General features: G+C 46.0%; 1 pseudogene; it reads right to left on the bottom strand.

Annotated features, from left to right (window-relative positions):
• LOC135536212 (N-acetylglucosamine-6-sulfatase-like) overlaps window positions 1-17,839 on the bottom strand; it is a 47,035-nt pseudogene that overhangs the window by 16,436 nt on the left and 12,760 nt on the right.

Below are 17,839 nucleotides of genomic sequence, written 5' to 3'. Positions count from 1 at the left end.
TAAAGGACACAACTCAGAGGATACATTATTACTCATAAAGGATACATTATCACTCATAAAGGATAGGGGGGATACATTATAACTCATAAAGGATACATTATCACTCATAAAGGATACATTATAACTCATAAAGGATACATTATAACCCATAAAGGATACATTATAACCCATAAAGGATACATTATAACTCATAAAGGATACATTATAACCCATAAAGGATACATTATAACTCAAAGGATACATTATAACTCATAAAGGATACATTATAACCCATAAAGGATACATTATAACCCATAAAGGATACATTATAACCCATAAAGGATACATTATAACTCATAAAGGATACATTATAACTCATAAAGGATACATTATAACTCATAAAGGATACATTATAACTCATAAAGGATACATTATAACCCATAAAGGATACATTATAACTCATAAAGGATACATTATAACTCATAAAGGATACATTATTACTCATAAAGGATACATTATTACTCATAAAGGATACATTATTACTCATAAAGGATACATTATAACTCATAAAGGATACATTAGAACTCATAAAGTATACACTATAACCCATAAAGGATAGGGGGGATACATTATAACTCATAAAGGATAGGGGGGATACATTATAACTCATAAAGGATACATTATTACTCATAAAGGATACATTATTACTCATAAAGGATACATTATTACTCATAAAGGATACATTATAACTCATAAAGGATACATTATAACTCATAAAGTATACATTATAACCCATAAAGGATAGGGGGGATACATTATAACTCATAAAGGATACATTATTACTCATAAAGGATACATTATAACTCATAAAGGATACATTATAACTCATAAAGGATACATTATAACCCATAAAGGACACATTATAACTCATAAAGGATACATTATAACTCATAAAGGATACATTATAACCCATAAAGGATACATTATAACTCATAAAGGATACATTATAACTCATAAAGGATACATTATAACCCATAAAGGACACATTATAACTCATAAAGGATACATTATAACCCATAAAGGATACATTATAACTCATAAAGGATACATTATAACTCATAAAGGATACATTATAACTCATAAAGGATACATTATAACTCATAAAGGATACATTATTACTCATAAAGGATACATTATCTCATAAAGGATACATTAGAACTCATAAAGTATACACTATAACCCATAAAGGATAGGGGGGATACATTATAACTCATAAAGGATAGGGGGGATACATTATAACTCATAAAGGATACATTATAACTCATAAAGGATACATTATTACTCATAAAGGATACATTATCACTCATAAAGGATAGGGGGGATACATTATAACTCATAAAGGATACATTATAACTCATAAAGGATACATTATAACCCATAAAGGATAGGGGGGATACATTATAACTCATAAAGGATACATTATTACTCATAAAGGATACATTATAACTCATAAAGGATACATTATAACTCATAAAGGATACATTATAACTCATAAAGGATACATTATAACCCATAAAGGATACATTATAACCCATAAAGGACACATTATAACTCATAAAGGATACATTATAACTCATAAAGGATACATTATAACCCATAAAGGATACATTATAACTCATAAAGGATAGGGGGGTGTTGTGAGAGAAGATGGGAGAGAGAAGAGGAGATACTACTAACCGTTTCCTGTAGGCCTCGTCCAGTAACTCGATAGAGGAGTTGGTCATGGGAGTCTTCGCCTGTCTGATCAGCCAGTGCTTGTCCTGGAGGAGGTCATTATGGGAAAGACAGAGCACTTAATAAGTGGTAGGTCTCTGTAGTGTGTTGAGAGGTCAGACGTGGCCATCAGACAGTGGGAAAGGAGAGGGGATACCTAGTCTGAAAGCACTGAAATGTGTCTTCAGCACTTAACCCAACCCCTGAGGTGCGTGGGACTGCCTTAATCCACGTCAACGACATCAGCTCCCGAAAAGCATTATTGTTAGGGGTAACTGCCTTGCTCAAGAGAAGAACGTCTCGGGGGTTCGAACCAGAAAACTTTTGGTTACTGTCCCTATGCTAGGCTACACGTCACCCCTAAAACTGTAGTGAGAACGTCCACCCCTAAAACGGTAGTGAGAACGAAGAGACGTACACCCCTAAAACGGTAGAGAGAACGAAGAGACGTCCACCCCTAAAACGGTAGTGAGAACGTCCACCCCTAAAACGGTATAGACGTCCACCCCTAAAACGGTAGTGAGAACGAAGAGACGTCCACCCCTAAAACGGTAGTGAGAACGAAGAGACGTCCACCCCTAAAACGGTAGTGAGAACGAAGAGACGTCCACCCCTAAAACGGTAGTGAGAACGAAGAGACGTCCACCCCTAAAACGGTAGTGAGAACGAAGAGACGTCCACCCCTAAAACGGTAGTGAGAACGAAGAGACGTCCACCCCTAAAACGGTAGTGAGAACGAAGAGACGTCCACCCCTAAAACGGTAGAGAGAACGAAGAGACGTCCACCCCTAAAACGGTAGAGAGAACGAAGAGACGTCCACCCCTAAAACGGTAGAGAGAACGAAGAGACGTCCACCCCTAAAACGGTAGAGAGAACGAAGAGACGTCCACCCCTAAAACGGTAGAGAGAACGAAGAGACGTCCACCCCTAAAACGGTAGAGAGAACGAAGAGGCGTCCACCCCTAAAACGGTAGAGAGAACGAAGAGGCGTCCACCCCTAAAGCGGTAGAGAGAACGAAGAGGCGTCCACCCCCTAAAGCGGTAGTGAGAACGAAGAGGCGTCCACCCCTAAAACGGTAGAGAGAACGAAGAGACGTCCACCCCTAAAGCGGTAGAGAGAACGTCCACCCCTAAAGCGGTAGAGAGAACGTCCACCCCTAAAACGGTAGAGAGAACGAAGAGACGTCCACCCCTAAAACGGTAGAGAGAACGAAGAGACGTCCACCCCTAAAGCGGTAGAGAGAACGAAGAGGCGTCCACCCCTAAAGCGGTAGAGAGAACGAAGAGGCGTCCACCCCTAAAGCGGTAGAGAGAACGAAGTGACGTCCACCCCTAAAACGGTAGAGAGAACGAAGTGACGTCCACCTCTAAAACGGTAGTGAGAACGAAGAGACGTTCAACCCTAAAACGGTAGAGAGAACGAAGAGACGTCCACCCCTAAAACGGTAGTGAGAACGAAGAGACGTCCACCCCTAAAACGGTAGAGAGAACGACGAGACGTCCACCCCTAAAACGGTAGTGAGAACGACGAGATTCAGGCATTGAAGACTTGCACGGTGTTGGGGTTGTGGTGGAGTTGGGGTGGTGGTGGAGTGGTGGTATGGGTGGTTTGATATGGGTGCGGCGGTGGTGTGGGTGCTGTGGTGGTATTGGTACTGCGGTGGTATGGGTGGTTTGATATGGGTGCTGTGGTATGGTTGCTGTGGTGGTATATGTGCTGCGGTGGTATGGGTGGTTTGATATGGGTGCTGCGGGGGTATGGGTGCTGTGGTAGTATATGTGCTGTGGTGGCATGTTTGGAGCCTACCTTCCCATGGACGTTGAAGTTAGGGTCTCGAGGGGCCTTGAGGTCCTTGAAGCGGTCCTGGTACTGCGGGGCGGGGGTCCAGGGGGCGTGGGGGGCGGGGGCGAAACCATCATGAAAAACGGACGGTAGTTAGACTTATACTGGAGGAAGTCTAGAGACATGTTGGCCTGGAGAGGACAGAGAGGTAGTTAGACTTATACTGGAGGAAGTCTAGAGACATGTTGGTCTGGAGAGGACAGAGAGAGGTAGTTAGACTGGTGTTGGAGGAAGTCTAGAGACATGTTGGCCTGGAGAGGACAGAGAGAGGTAGTTAGACTTATACTGGAGGAAGTCTAGAGACATGTTGGTCTGGAGAGGACAGAGAGAGGTAGTTAGACTTATACTGGAGGAAGTCTAGAGACATGTTGGCCTGGAGAGGACAGAGAGAGGTAGTTAGACTTATACTGGAGGAAGTCTAGAGACATGTTGGCCTGGAGAGGACAGAGAGACGTAGTTAGACTTATACTGGAGGAAGTCTAGAGACATGTTGGCCTGGAGAGGACAGAGAGAGGTAGTTAGACTTATACTGGAGGAAGTCTAGAGACATGTTGGCCTGGAGAGGACAGAGAGAGGTAGTTAGACTTATACTGGAGGAAGTCTAGAGACATGTTGGCCTGGAGAGGACAGAGAGAGGTAGTTAGACTTATACTGGAGGAAGTCTAGAGACATGTTGGTCTGGAGAGGACAGAGAGAGGTAGTTAGACATATACTGGAGGAAGTCTAGAGACATGTTGGCCTGGAGAGGACAGAGAGGTAGTTAGACTTATACTGGAGGAAGTCTAGAGACATGTTGGTCTGGAGAGGACAGAGAGTAGTTAGACTTATACTGGAGGAAGTCTAGAGACATGTTGGTCTGGAGAGGACAGAGAGAGGTAGTTAGACTTATACTGGAGGAAGTCTAGAGACATGTTGGCCTGGAGAGGACAGAGAGAGGTAGTTAGACTTATACTGGAGGAAGTCTAGAGACATGTTGGCCTGGAGAGGACAGAGAGAGGTAGTTAGACAGGTTATTCTCTGTGTCCTTCAGTAGGACTACTAGCAGATCTTCTTACCAGTACGTCTGTCAGGTAGTCTTCACTGTAGTTCCCTCCATGCTTCTTAGGCTTCCCATTCACAGACAGTGTGTAGTTGTAGTACCGAGAGTTCCTCTCCTGAATAGAACACAGACAGTGTAGTACCTAGAGTTCCTCTCCTGAATAGAACACAGACAGTGTAGTACCTAGAGTTCCTCTCCTGAATAGAACAGACAGTGTAGTACCTAGAGTTCCTCTCCTGAATAGAACACAGACAGTGTAGTACCTAGAGTTCCTCTCCTGAATAGAACACAGACAGTGTAGTACCTAGAGTTCCTCTCCTGAATAGAACACAGACAGTGTAGTACCTAGAGTTCCTCTCCTGAATAGAACACAGACAGTGTAGTACCTAGAGTCCCTCTCCTGAATAGTACCTAGAGTTCCTCTCCTGAATAGAACACAGACAGTGTAGTACCTAGAGTTCCTCTCCTGAATAGAACACAGACAGTGTAGTACCTAGAGTTCCTCTCCTGAATAGAACACAGACAGTGTAGTACCTAGAGGTCCTCTCCTGAATAGAACACAGACAGTGTAGTACCTAGAGTTCCTCTCCTGAATAGAACACAGACAGTGTAGTACCTAGAGTCCCTCTCCTGAATAGAACAGACAGTGTAGTACCTAGAGTTCCTCTCCTGAATAGAACAGACAGTGTGTAGTTGTAGTACCAAGAGTTCCTCTCCTGAATAGAACACAGACAGTGTGTAGTTGTAGTACCAAGAGTTCCTCTCCTGAATAGAACACAGACAGTGTAGTACCTAGAGTTCCTCTCCTGAATAGAACACAGACAGTGTAGTACCTAGAGTTCCACTCCTGAATAGAACACAGACAGTGTGTAGTTGTAGTACCTAGAGTTCCTCTCCTGAATAGAACACAGACAGTGTAGTACCTAGAGTTCCTCTCCTGAATAGAACACAGACAGTGTAGTACCTAGAGTTCCTCTCCTGAATAGAACACAGACAGTGTAGTACCTAGAGTTCCTCTCCTGAATAGAACACAGACAGTGTAGTACCTAGAGTTCCTCTCCTGAATAGAACACAGACAGTGTAGTACCAAGAGTTCCTCTCCTGAATAGAACACAGACAGTGTGTAGTTGTAGTACCTAGAGTTCCTCTCCTGAATAGAACACAGACAGTGTGTAGTTGTAGTACCTAGAGTTCCTCTCCTGAATAGAACACAGACAGTGTAGTACCAAGAGTTCCTCTCCTGAATAGAACACAGACAGTGTAGTACCTATAGTTCCTCTCCTGAATAGAACACAGACAGTGTAGTACCTAGAGTTCCTCTCCTGAATAGAACACAGACAGTGTGTAGTTGTAGTACCTAGAGTTCCTCTCCTGAATAGAACACAGACAGTGTAGTACCAAGAGTTCCTCTCCTGAATAGAACACAGACAGTGTAGTACCTAGAGGTCCTCTCCTGAATAGAACACAGACAGTGTAGTACCAAGAGTTCCTCTCCTGAATAGAACACAGACAGTGTGTAGTTGTAGTACCTAGAGTTCCTCTCCTGAATAGAACACAGACAGTGTAGTACCTAGAGTTCCTCTCCTGAATAGAACACAGACAGTGTAGTACCTAGAGTTCCTCTCCTGAATAGAACACAGACAGTGTAGTACCAAGAGTTCCTCTCCTGAATAGAACCCTAGAGTTCCTCTCCTGAATAGAACACAGACAGTGTAGTACCTAGAGTTCCTCTCCTGAATAGAACACAGACAGTGTAGTACCTAGAGTTCCTCTCCTGAATAGAACACAGACAGTGTAGTACCTAGAGTTCCTCTCCTGAATAGAACACAGACAGTGTAGTACCTAGAGTTCCTCTCCTGAATAGAACACAGACAGTGTAGTACCAAGAGTTCCTCTCCTGAATAGAACACAGACAGTGTGTAGTTGATAGAACACAGACAGTGGTATAGAAGTTCCTCTCCTGAATAGAACACAGACAGTACCTAGAGTTCCTCTCCTGAATAGAACACAGACAGTGTGTAGTTGTAGTACCTAGAGTTCCTCTCCTGAATAGAACCCTAGAGTTCCTCTCCTGAATAGAACACAGACAGTGTAGTACCTAGAGTCCTCTCCTGAATAGAACACAGACAGTGTAGTACCTAGAGTTCCTCTCCTGAATAGAACACAGACAGTGTAGTACCTAGAGTTCCTCTCCTGAATAGAACACAGACAGTGTAGTACCTAGAGTTCCTCTCCTGAATAGAACACAGACAGTGTAGTACCTAGAGTTCCTCTCCTAAATAGAACACAGACAGTGTAGTACCTAGAGTTCCTCTCCTGAATAGAACACAGACAGTGTAGTACCTAGATGTCCTCTCCTGAATAGAACACAGACAGTGTAGTACCTAGAGTTCCTCTCCTGAATAGAACACAGACAGTGTAGTACCTAGAGTTCCTCTCCTAAATAGAACACAGACAGTGTAGTACCAAGAGTTCCTCTCCTGAATAGAACACAGACAGTGTGTAGTTGTAGTACCTAGAGTTCCTCTCCTGAATAGAACACAGACAGTGTAGTACCTAGAGTTCCTCACCTGAATAGAACACAGACAGTGTAGTACCTAGAGTTCCTCTCCTGAATAGAACACAGACAGTGTAGTACCTAGAGTTCCTCTCCTGAATAGAACACAGACAGTGTAGTACCTAGAGTCCCTCTCCTGAATAGAACACAGACAGTGTAGTACCTAGAGTTCCTCTCCTGAATAGAACACAGACAGTGTAGTACCAAGAGTACCTCTCCTGAATAGAACACAGACAGTGTAGTACCTAGAGTTCCTCTCCTGAATAGAACACAGACAGTGTAGTACCTAGAGTTCCTCTCCTGAATAGAACACAGACAGTGTAGTACCTAGAGTTCCTCTCCTGAATAGAACACAGACAGTGTAGTACCTAGAGTTCCTCTCCTGAATAGAACACAGACAGTGTGTAGTTGTAGTACCTAGAGTTCCTCTCCTGAATAGAACACAGACAGTGTGTAGTTGTAGTACCTAGAGTTCCTCACCTGAATAGAACACAGACAGTGTAGTACCTAGAGTTCCTCTCCTGAATAGAACACAGACAGTGTAGTACCTAGAGTTCCTCTCCTAAATAGAACACAGACAGTGTAGTACCAAGAGTTCCTCTCCTGAATAGAACACAGACAGTGTGTAGTTGTAGTACCTAGAGTTCCTCTCCTGAATAGAACACAGACAGTGTAGTACCTAGAGTTCCTCACCTGAATAGAACACAGACAGTGTAGTACCTAGAGTTCCTCTCCTGAATAGAACACAGACAGTGTAGTACCTAGAGTTCCTCTCCTGAATAGAACACAGACAGTGTAGTACCTAGAGTTCCTCTCCTGAATAGAACACAGACAGTGTAGTACCTCGAGTTCCTCTCCTGAATAGAACACAGACAGTGTAGTACCTAGAGTTCCTCTCCTAAATAGAACACAGACAGTGTAGTACCAAGAGTTCCTCTCCTGAATAGAACACAGACAGTGTGTAGTTGTAGTACCTAGAGTTCCTCTCCTGAATAGAACACAGACAGTGTAGTACCTAGAGTTCCTCACCTGAATAGAACACAGACAGTGTAGTACCTAGAGTTCCTCTCCTGAATAGAACACAGACAGTGTAGTACCTAGAGTTCCTCTCCTGAATAGAACACAGACAGTGTAGTACCTAGAGTCCCTCTCCTGAATAGAACACAGACAGTGTAGTACCTAGAGTTCCTCTCCTGAATAGAACACAGACAGTGTAGTACCTAGAGTTCCTCTCCTGAATAGAACACAGACAGTGTAGTACCTAGAGTTCCTCTCCTGAATAGAACACAGACAGTGTGTAGTTGTAGTACCTAGAGTTCCTCTCCTGAATAGAACACAGACAGTGTGTAGTTGTAGTACCTAGAGTTCCTCACCTGAATAGAACACAGACAGTGTAGTACCTAGAGTTCCTCTCCTGAATAGAACACAGACAGTGTAGTACCTAGAGTTCCTCTCCTAAATAGAACACAGACAGTGTAGTACCAAGAGTTCCTCTCCTGAATAGAACACAGACAGTGTGTAGTTGTAGTACCTAGAGTTCCTCTCCTGAATAGAACACAGACAGTGTAGTACCTAGAGTTCCTCACCTGAATAGAACACAGACAGTGTAGTACCTAGAGTTCCTCTCCTGAATAGAACACAGACAGTGTAGTACCTAGAGTTCCTCTCCTGAATAGAACACAGACAGTGTAGTACCTCGAGTTCCTCTCCTGAATAGAACACAGACAGTGTAGTACCTCGAGTTCCTCTCCTGAATAGAACACAGACAGTGTAGTACCTAGAGTTCCTCTCCTGAATAGAACACAGACAGTGTAGTACCTAGAGTTCCTCTCCTGAATAGAACACAGACAGTGTAGTACCTAGAGTTCCTCTCCTGAATAGAACACAGACAGTGTAGTACCTAGAGTTCCTCTCCTGAATAGAACACAGACAGTGTAGTACCTAGAGTTCCTCTCCTGAATAGAACACAGACAGTGTAGTACCTAGAGTTCCTCTCCTGAATAGAACACAGACAGTGTGTAGTTGTAGTACATAGAGTTCCTCTCCTGAATAGAACACAGACAGTGTGTAGTTGTAGTACATAGAGTTCCTCTCCTGAATAGAACACAGACAGTGTAGTACCTAGAGTTCCTCTCCTGAATACAACACAGACAGTGTATCTATGTCACTACAGTATTTGAATATTATTAAACGAATAAGTGAAGGAGATAAAAAGTAGACCGTCGTGTTTCTAGATTCAGTAGACCACAGAGGAGATAAAGTTGACCATCGTGTTTCTAGATTCAGTAGACCACAGAGGAGATAAAGTTGACCATCGTATCTCTAGATTCAGTAGACCACAGAGGAGATCAAGTTGACCGTCGTGTTTCTAGATTCAGTAGACTACAGAGGAGATCAAGTTGTCTGTCGTGTTTCTAGATTCAGTAGACTCCAGAGGAGATAAAGTTGACCATCGTGTTTCTAGATTCAGTAGACTACAGAGGAGATAAAGTTGACCATCATATCTCTAGATTCAGTAGACCACAGAGGAGATCAAGTTGTCTGTCGTGTTTCTAGATTCAGTAGACCACAGAGGAGATAAAGTTGTCTGTCGTGTTTCTAGATTCAGTAGACCACAGAAGAGATAAAGTTGTCTGTCGTGTTTCTGCCGGAACATTCTCAACTTTCTCCCGATCCTGACCTTTAGCGACCTCTAACCTCAGTTACCCTTGCAGATATAGTAAACAAGGTATGTCAACAATCTTTGATTGATGTGATTTTCCTTCCCAGAGGAAAAACCAGGCCACAGCGAGCAGCAGTCGCAGCACCGTTGATTGATGATTGAGTCAGGACTACTGGCAGAAACACGTCTCTCGGGGTCAAAGTGGACCATTAGATTAGACTCACTAGACTGCTGAGGTGACATGTTGTTCTCACCAGAGTCTAGACTGATGTTGTGACGTTAGTAATAGAGTGTATAAATGTAGTCTCACCAGTCCGACCCAGTAGTCCCATCCCAGAGGAACGTGCTCCACTCCTCCTGCATCTGGGTTCCCATACTGAAACAGAGACAGTTTCCATACTGAAACAGAGACAGTTTCCATACTGAAACAGAGACAGTTTCCATACTGAAACAGAGTCAGTTTCCATACTGAATCACATGTAGAGACCGTTTCCATACTGAATCACATGTATAGTCAGTTTCCATACTGAATCACATGTATAGTCAGTTTCCATACTGAATCACATGTATAGTCAGTTTCCATACTGAATCACATGTATAGTCAGTTTCCATACTGAATCACATGTATAGTCAGTTTCCATACTGAATCACATGTATAGTCAGTTTCCATACTGAATCACATGTATAGTCAGTTTCCATACTGAATCACATGTATAGTCAGTTTCCATACTGAAACAGAGACAGTTTCCATACTGAAACAGAGACAGTTTCCATACTGAATCACATGTATAGTCAGTTTCCATACTGAAACACATGTATAGTCAGTTTCCATACTGAATCACATGTATAGTCAGTTTCCATACTGAATCACATGTATAGTCAGTTTCCATACTGAAACACATGTATAGTCAGTTTCCATACTGAAACACATGTATAGTCAGTTTCCATACTGAATCACATGTATAGTCAGTTTCCATACTGAATCACATGTATAGTCAGTTTCCATACTGATTCACATGTATAGTCAGTTTCCATACTGAAACACATGTATAGTCAGTTTCCATACTGAAACACATGTATAGTCAGTTTCCATACTGAAACACATGTATAGTCAGTTTCCATACTGAAACACATGTATAGTCAGTTTCCATACTGAAACACATGTATAGTCAGTTTCCATACTGAAACACATGTATAGTCAGTTTCCATACTGAAACACAGAGTCAGAGAGACAGAACGAGTCAGTTCACAGAGATTCAAAGCCAGACAGGGTGACTTCCTCTACATAGATGCATAGTGTGAGACTCAGTGGTTAGGGTTAGGAACAGACTCAGTGGTTAGGAACAGACTCAGTGGTTAGGGTTAGGAACAGACTCAGTGGTTAGGAACAGACTCAGTGGTTAGGAACAGACTCAGTGGTTAGGGTTAGGAACAGACTCAGTGGTTAGGGTTAGGAACAGACTCAGTGGTTAGGGTTAGGAACAGACTCAGTGGTTAGGGTTAGGAACAGACTCAGTGATTAGGGTTAGGAACAGACTCAGTGATTAGGGTTAGGAACAGACTCAGTGATTAGGGTTAGGAACAGACTCAGTGGTTTGGGTTAGGAACAGACTCAGTGGTTTGGGTTAGGTTTAGGAACAGACAGAGAGTTAGGGTTAGGGATTAGGGTGTGACTCAGTGGTAAGGGTTAGGGGTTTGGGTTAGTTCACATAGTGTGTGACTCAGTGGTTAGAGTTAGGGACATAGGAACAGACAGGGACAGACAGGGAGTTAGGAACAGACAGAGAGTTAGGGACATAGGAACAGACAGAGAGTTAGGGTTAGGGGTTAGGGTAAGGGTTAGGTTTAGGGGTTAGGAACAGACAGGGAGTTAGGGTCATAGGAACAGACAGGGAGTTAGGGTCATAGGAACAGACAGGGAGTTAGGGTCATAGGAACAGACAGGGAGTTAGGGTCATGGGAACAGACAGGGAGTTAGGGTCATGGGAACAGACAGGGAGTTAGGGTCATGGGAACAGACAGGGAGTTAGGGTCATGGGAACAGACAGGGAGTTAGGGTCATGGGAACAGACAGGGAGTTAGGGTCATGGGAACAGACAGGGTGTTAGGGTCATGGGAACAGACAGGGAGTTAGGGTCATGGGAACAGACAGGGAGTTAGGGTCATGGGAACAGACAGGGAGTTAGGGTCATGGGAACAGACAGGGAGTTAGGGTCATGGGAACAGACAGGGAGTTAGGGTCATGGGAACAGACAGGGAGTTAGGGTCATGGGAACAGACAGGGAGTTAGGGTCATGGGAACAGACAGGGAGTTAGGGTCATGGGAACAGACAGGGAGTTAGGGTCATGGGAACAGACAGGGAGTTAGGGTCATGGGAACAGACAGGGAGTTAGGGTCATGGGAACAGACAGGGAGTTAGGGTCATGGGAACAGACAGGGAGTTAGGGTCATGGGAACAGACAGGGAGTTAGGGTCATGGGAACAGACAGGGAGTTAGGGTCATGGGAACAGACAGGGAGTTAGGGTCATAGGAACAGACAGGGAGTTAGGGTCATAGGAACAGACAGGGAGTTAGGGTCATAGGAACAGACAGGGAGTTAGGGTCATAGGAACAGACAGGGAGTTAGGGTCATAGGAACAGACAGGGAGTTAGGGTTAGGGGTTAGGGTAAGGGTTGGGTTTAGGAACAGACAGGGAGTTAGGGTCATAGGAACAGACAGGGAGTTAGGGTCATAGGAACAGACAGGGAGTTAGGGTCATAGGAACAGACAGGGAGTTAGGGTCATGGGAACAGACAGGGAGTTAGGGTCATGGGAACAGACAGGGAGTTAGGGTCATGGGAACAGACAGGGAGTTAGGGTCATGGGAACAGACAGGGGGTTAGGGTCATGGGAACAGACAGGGAGTTAGGGTCATAGGAACAGACAGGGAGTTAGGGTCATAGGAACAGACAGGGAGTTAGGGTCATGGGAACAGACAGGGAGTTAGGGTCATGGGAACAGACAGGGAGTTAGGGTCATGGGAACAGACAGGGAGTTAGGGTCATGGGAACAGACAGGGAGTTAGGGTCATGGGAACAGACAGGGAGTTAGGGTCATGGGAACAGACAGGGAGTTAGGGTCATGGGAACAGACAGGGAGTTAGGGTCATGGGAACAGACAGGGAGTTAGGGTCATGGGAACAGACAGGGAGTTAGGGTCATGGGAACAGACAGGGAGTTAGGGTCATAGGAACAGACAGGGAGTTAGGGTCATAGGAACAGACAGGGAGTTAGGGTCATAGGAACAGACAGGGAGTTAGGGTCATAGGAACAGACAGGGAGTTAGGGTCATAGGAACAGACAGGGAGTTAGGGTTAGGGGTTAGGGTAAGGGTTGGGTTTAGGAACAGACAGGGAGTTAGGGTCATAGGAACAGACAGGGAGTTAGGGTCATAGGAACAGACAGGGAGTTAGGGTCATAGGAACAGACAGGGAGTTAGGGTCATGGGAACAGACAGGGAGTTAGGGTCATGGGAACAGACAGGGAGTTAGGGTCATGGGAACAGACAGGGAGTTAGGGTCATGGGAACAGACAGGGAGTTAGGGTCATGGGAACAGACAGGGAGTTAGGGTCATAGGAACAGACAGGGAGTTAGGGTCATAGGAACAGACAGGGAGTTAGGGTCATAGGAACAGACAGGGAGTTAGGGTCATAGGAACAGACAGGGAGTTAGGGTCATAGGAACAGACAGGGAGTTAGGGTCATAGGAACAGACAGAGGGAGTTAGGGTCATGGGAACAGACAGGGAGTTAGGGTCATGGGAACAGACAGGGAGTTAGGGTCATGGGAACAGACAGGGAGTTAGGGTCATGGGAACAGACAGGGAGTTAGGGTCATGGGAACAGACAGGGAGTTAGGGTCATGGGAACAGACAGGGAGTTAGGGTCATGGGAACAGACAGGGAGTTAGGGTCATGGGAACAGACAGGGAGTTAGGGTCATGGGAACAGACAGGGAGTTAGGGTCATGGGAACAGACAGGGAGTTAGGGTCATAGGAACATATCAGCATCCTTCTACTATAACCTACATGTTGATGATGCCGTCTCGTGTAACCTACATACATGACAGGACATGATGCTGTCTCGTGTAACCTACATACATGACAGGACATGATGATGCTGTCTACTGTAACCTACATACATGACAGGACATGATGATGCTGTCTTCTATAACCTACATACATGACATGATGATGCTGTCTCGTGTAACCTACATGCATGACATGACATGATGATGCTGTCTCGTGTAACCTACATGCATGACAGGACATGATGATGCTGTCTCGTGTAACCTACATACATGACAGGACATGATGATGCTGTCTATTGTAACCTACATACATGACAGGACATGATGCTGTGAAGATGCTGTGTGTGGTATGGTTGTGGCATACTGTCATATTGCTTAAGACTTGTCCAAAGTAAATGCTGTTTTGAATTGAATAACCTGGTTGAGGTACTTCCCAGTGTAGAAGGTCTGGTAGCCAGCGTAGAGTTAGGTGGTAGAGTCAGGTGGTAGAGTTAGGTGGTCGAGGTAGGTGGTCGAGGTAGGTGGTCGAGGTAGGTGGTCGAGGTAGGTGGTCGAGGTAGGTGGTCGAGGTAGGTGAGGTATATTTACCTGGTTGAGGTACTTCCCAGCTCAAGTTGGTCTGGTAACCAGCGTAGGGTTAGTGGTAGAGTTAGGTGGCAGAGTTAGGTGAGGTATATTTACCTGGTTGAGGTACTTCCCAGCGAAGAAGGTCTGGTAACCAGCGTAGGGTTAGTGGTAGAGTTAGGTGGTAGAGTTAGGTGAGGTATATTTACCTGGTTGAGGTACTTCCCAGCGAAGAAGGTCTGGTAACCAGCGTAGGGTTAGTGGTAGAGTTAGGTGGCAGAGTTAGGTGGCAGAGTTAGGTGAGGTATATTTACCTGGTTGAGGTACTTCCCAGCGAAGAAGGTCTGGTAACCAGCGTAGGGTTAGTGGTAGAGTTAGGTGGTAGAGTTAGGTGAGGTATATTTACCTGGTTGAGGTACTTCCCAGCGAAGAAGGTCTGGTAACCAGCGTAGGCCTGCAGTAGAGCAGGGAAGGTCTTGGGCTCCTGGGTCTTCTGCCAGGCCGTGCTGCTGCAGTTCCCCTCCAGAGTGTTGTTGATCACATGGTGGTTATGAGGATACGTTCCTGTTAGGATGCTGGCTCTGCTGGGACAGCACAGTGGGCTGGCTACAAACTGGGGTAAACACAACAACATACTCCCATCAGCATGTCTCCTGGTGCAGGTCAACTACACTCATTCATCTCCCGTCCTGCCCTGAAACCCTCATCATGCATTCATCTCCTGCCCTGAAACCCTCATCATGCATTCATCTCCTTCCAGAAGGAACCTGCAGGTAAGCATTTAGTTGGACGATGAACAGGAAACTCACAGCGTTGGAGACCAACCCCTAACCCTGAACAGGATACTCACAGCGTTGGAGACCAACCCCTAACAGGATACTCACAGCGTTGGAGACCAACCCCTAACCCCTAACCCCCAACAGGATACTCACAGCGTTGGAGACCAACCCCTAACCCTGAACAGGATACTCACAGCGTTGGAGACCAACCCCTAACCCTGAACAGGATACTCACAGCGTTGGAGACCAACCCCTAACCCCTAACCCTGACCAGGATACTCACAGCGTTGGAGACCAACCCCTAACCCCTAACCCTGACCAGGATACTCACAGCGTTGGAGACCAACCCCTAACCCCTAACCCTGACCAGGATACTCACAGCGTTGGAGACCAACCCCTAACCCCTAACCCTGACCAGGATACTCACAGCGTTGGAGACCAACCCCTAACCCCTAACCCTGACCAGGATACTCACAGCGTTGGAGACCAACCCCTAACCCCTAACCCCTAACAGGATACTCACAGCGTTGGAGACCAACCCTAACCCCTAACAGGATACTCACAGCGTTGGAGACCAACCCCTAACCCCTAACAGGATACTCACAGCGTTGGAGACCAACCCCTGACCCCTAACAGGATACTCACAGCGTTGGAGACCAACCCCTAACCCTGAACAGGATACTCACAGCGTTGGAGACCAACCCCTAACCCCTAACCCCTAACAGGATACTCACAGCGTTGGAGACCAACCCCTAACCCCTAACAGGATACTCACAGCGTTGGAGACCAACCCCTAACCCTGAACAGGATACTCACAGCGTTGGAGACCAACCCCTAACAGGATACTCACAGCGTTGGAGACCAACCCCTAACAGGATACTCACAGCGTTGGAGACCAACCCCTAACCCTGAACAGGATACTCACAGCGTTGGAGACCAACCCCTAACCCCTAACAGGATACTCACAGCGTTGGAGACCAACCCCTAACCCTGAACAGGATACTCACAGCGTTGGAGACCAACCCCTAACAGGATACTCACAGCGTTGGAGACCAACCCCTAACCCCTAACAGGATACTCACAGCGTTGGAGACCAACCCCTGACCCCTAACCCCTAACAGGATACTCACAGCGTTGGAGACCAACCCCTAACCCCTAACAGGATACTCACAGTGTTGGAGACCAACCCCTAACCCCTAACCCTGAACAGGATACTCACAGCGTTGGAGACCAACCCCTAACCCCTAACAGGATACTCACAGCGTTGGAGACCAACCCCTAACCCCTAACAGGATACTCACAGCGTTGGAGACCAACCCCTAACCCCTAACAGGATACTCACAGCGTTGGAGACCAACCCCTAACCCCTAACAGGATACTCACAGCGTTGTAGACCAACCCCTAACCCCTAACAGGATACTCACAGCGTTGGAGACCAACCCCTAACCCTGAACAGGATACTCACAGCGTTGGAGACCAACCCCTAACAGGATACTCACAGCGTTGGAGACCAACCCCTAACCCTGAACAGGATACTCACAGCGTTGGAGACCAACCCCTAACCCCTAACAGGATACTCACAGCGTTGGAGACCAACCCCTAACTCTGAACAGGATACTCACAGCGTTGGAGACCAACCCCTAACCCTGAACAGGATACTCACAGCGTTGGAGACCAACCCCTAACCCCTAACAGGATACTCACAGCGTTGGAGACCAACCCCTAACAGGATACTCACAGCGTTGGAGACCAACCCCTAACAGGATACTCACAGCATTGGAGACCAACCCCTAACCCCTAACAGGATACTCACAGCATTGGAGACCAACCCCTAACCCCTAACAGGATACTCAGTGTTGGAGACCAACCCCTAACCCCTAACAGGATACTCACAGCGTTGGAGACCAACCCTAACCCCTAACCCTGAACAGGATACTCACAGCGTTGGAGACCAACCCCTAACCCCTAACCCTGAACAGGATACTCACAGCGTTGGAGACCAACCCCTAACCCCTAACCCTGAACAGGATACTCACAGCGTTGGAGAACAACCCCTAACCCCTAACCCCTAACAGGATACTCACAGCATTGGAGACCAACCCCTAACCCCTAACAGGATACTCACAGCGTTGGAGACCAACCCTAACCCCTAACAGGATACTCACAGCGTTGGAGACCAACCCCTAACCCCTAACAGGATACTCACAGCGTTGGAGACCAACCCCTAACCCCTAACAGGATACTCACAGCGTTGGAGACCAACCCTAACCCCTAACCCTGAACAGGATACTCACAGCGTTGGAGACCAACCCCTAACCCCTAACCCCTAACAGGATACTCACAGCGTTGGAGACCAACCCCTAACCCCTAACCCTGAACAGGATACTCACAGCGTTGGAGACCAACCCCTAACCCCTAACAGGATACTCACAGCGTTGGAGACCAACCCTAACCCCTAACCCTGAACAGGAAACTCACAGCGTTGGAGACCAACCCCTAACCCCTAACAGGATACTCACAGCGTTGGAGACCAACCCCTAACCCCTAACCCTGAACAGGATACTCACAGCGT

The sequence above is a fragment of the Oncorhynchus masou genome, unplaced genomic scaffold (genome assembly GCF_036934945.1).
Source record: "Oncorhynchus masou masou isolate Uvic2021 unplaced genomic scaffold, UVic_Omas_1.1 unplaced_scaffold_575, whole genome shotgun sequence".
In the NCBI taxonomy this organism is placed as follows: domain Eukaryota; kingdom Metazoa; phylum Chordata; class Actinopteri; order Salmoniformes; family Salmonidae; genus Oncorhynchus; species Oncorhynchus masou.
Note: the sequence above shows the minus strand (reverse complement) of the source record. Positions and strands in the feature narration are given on the sequence as shown.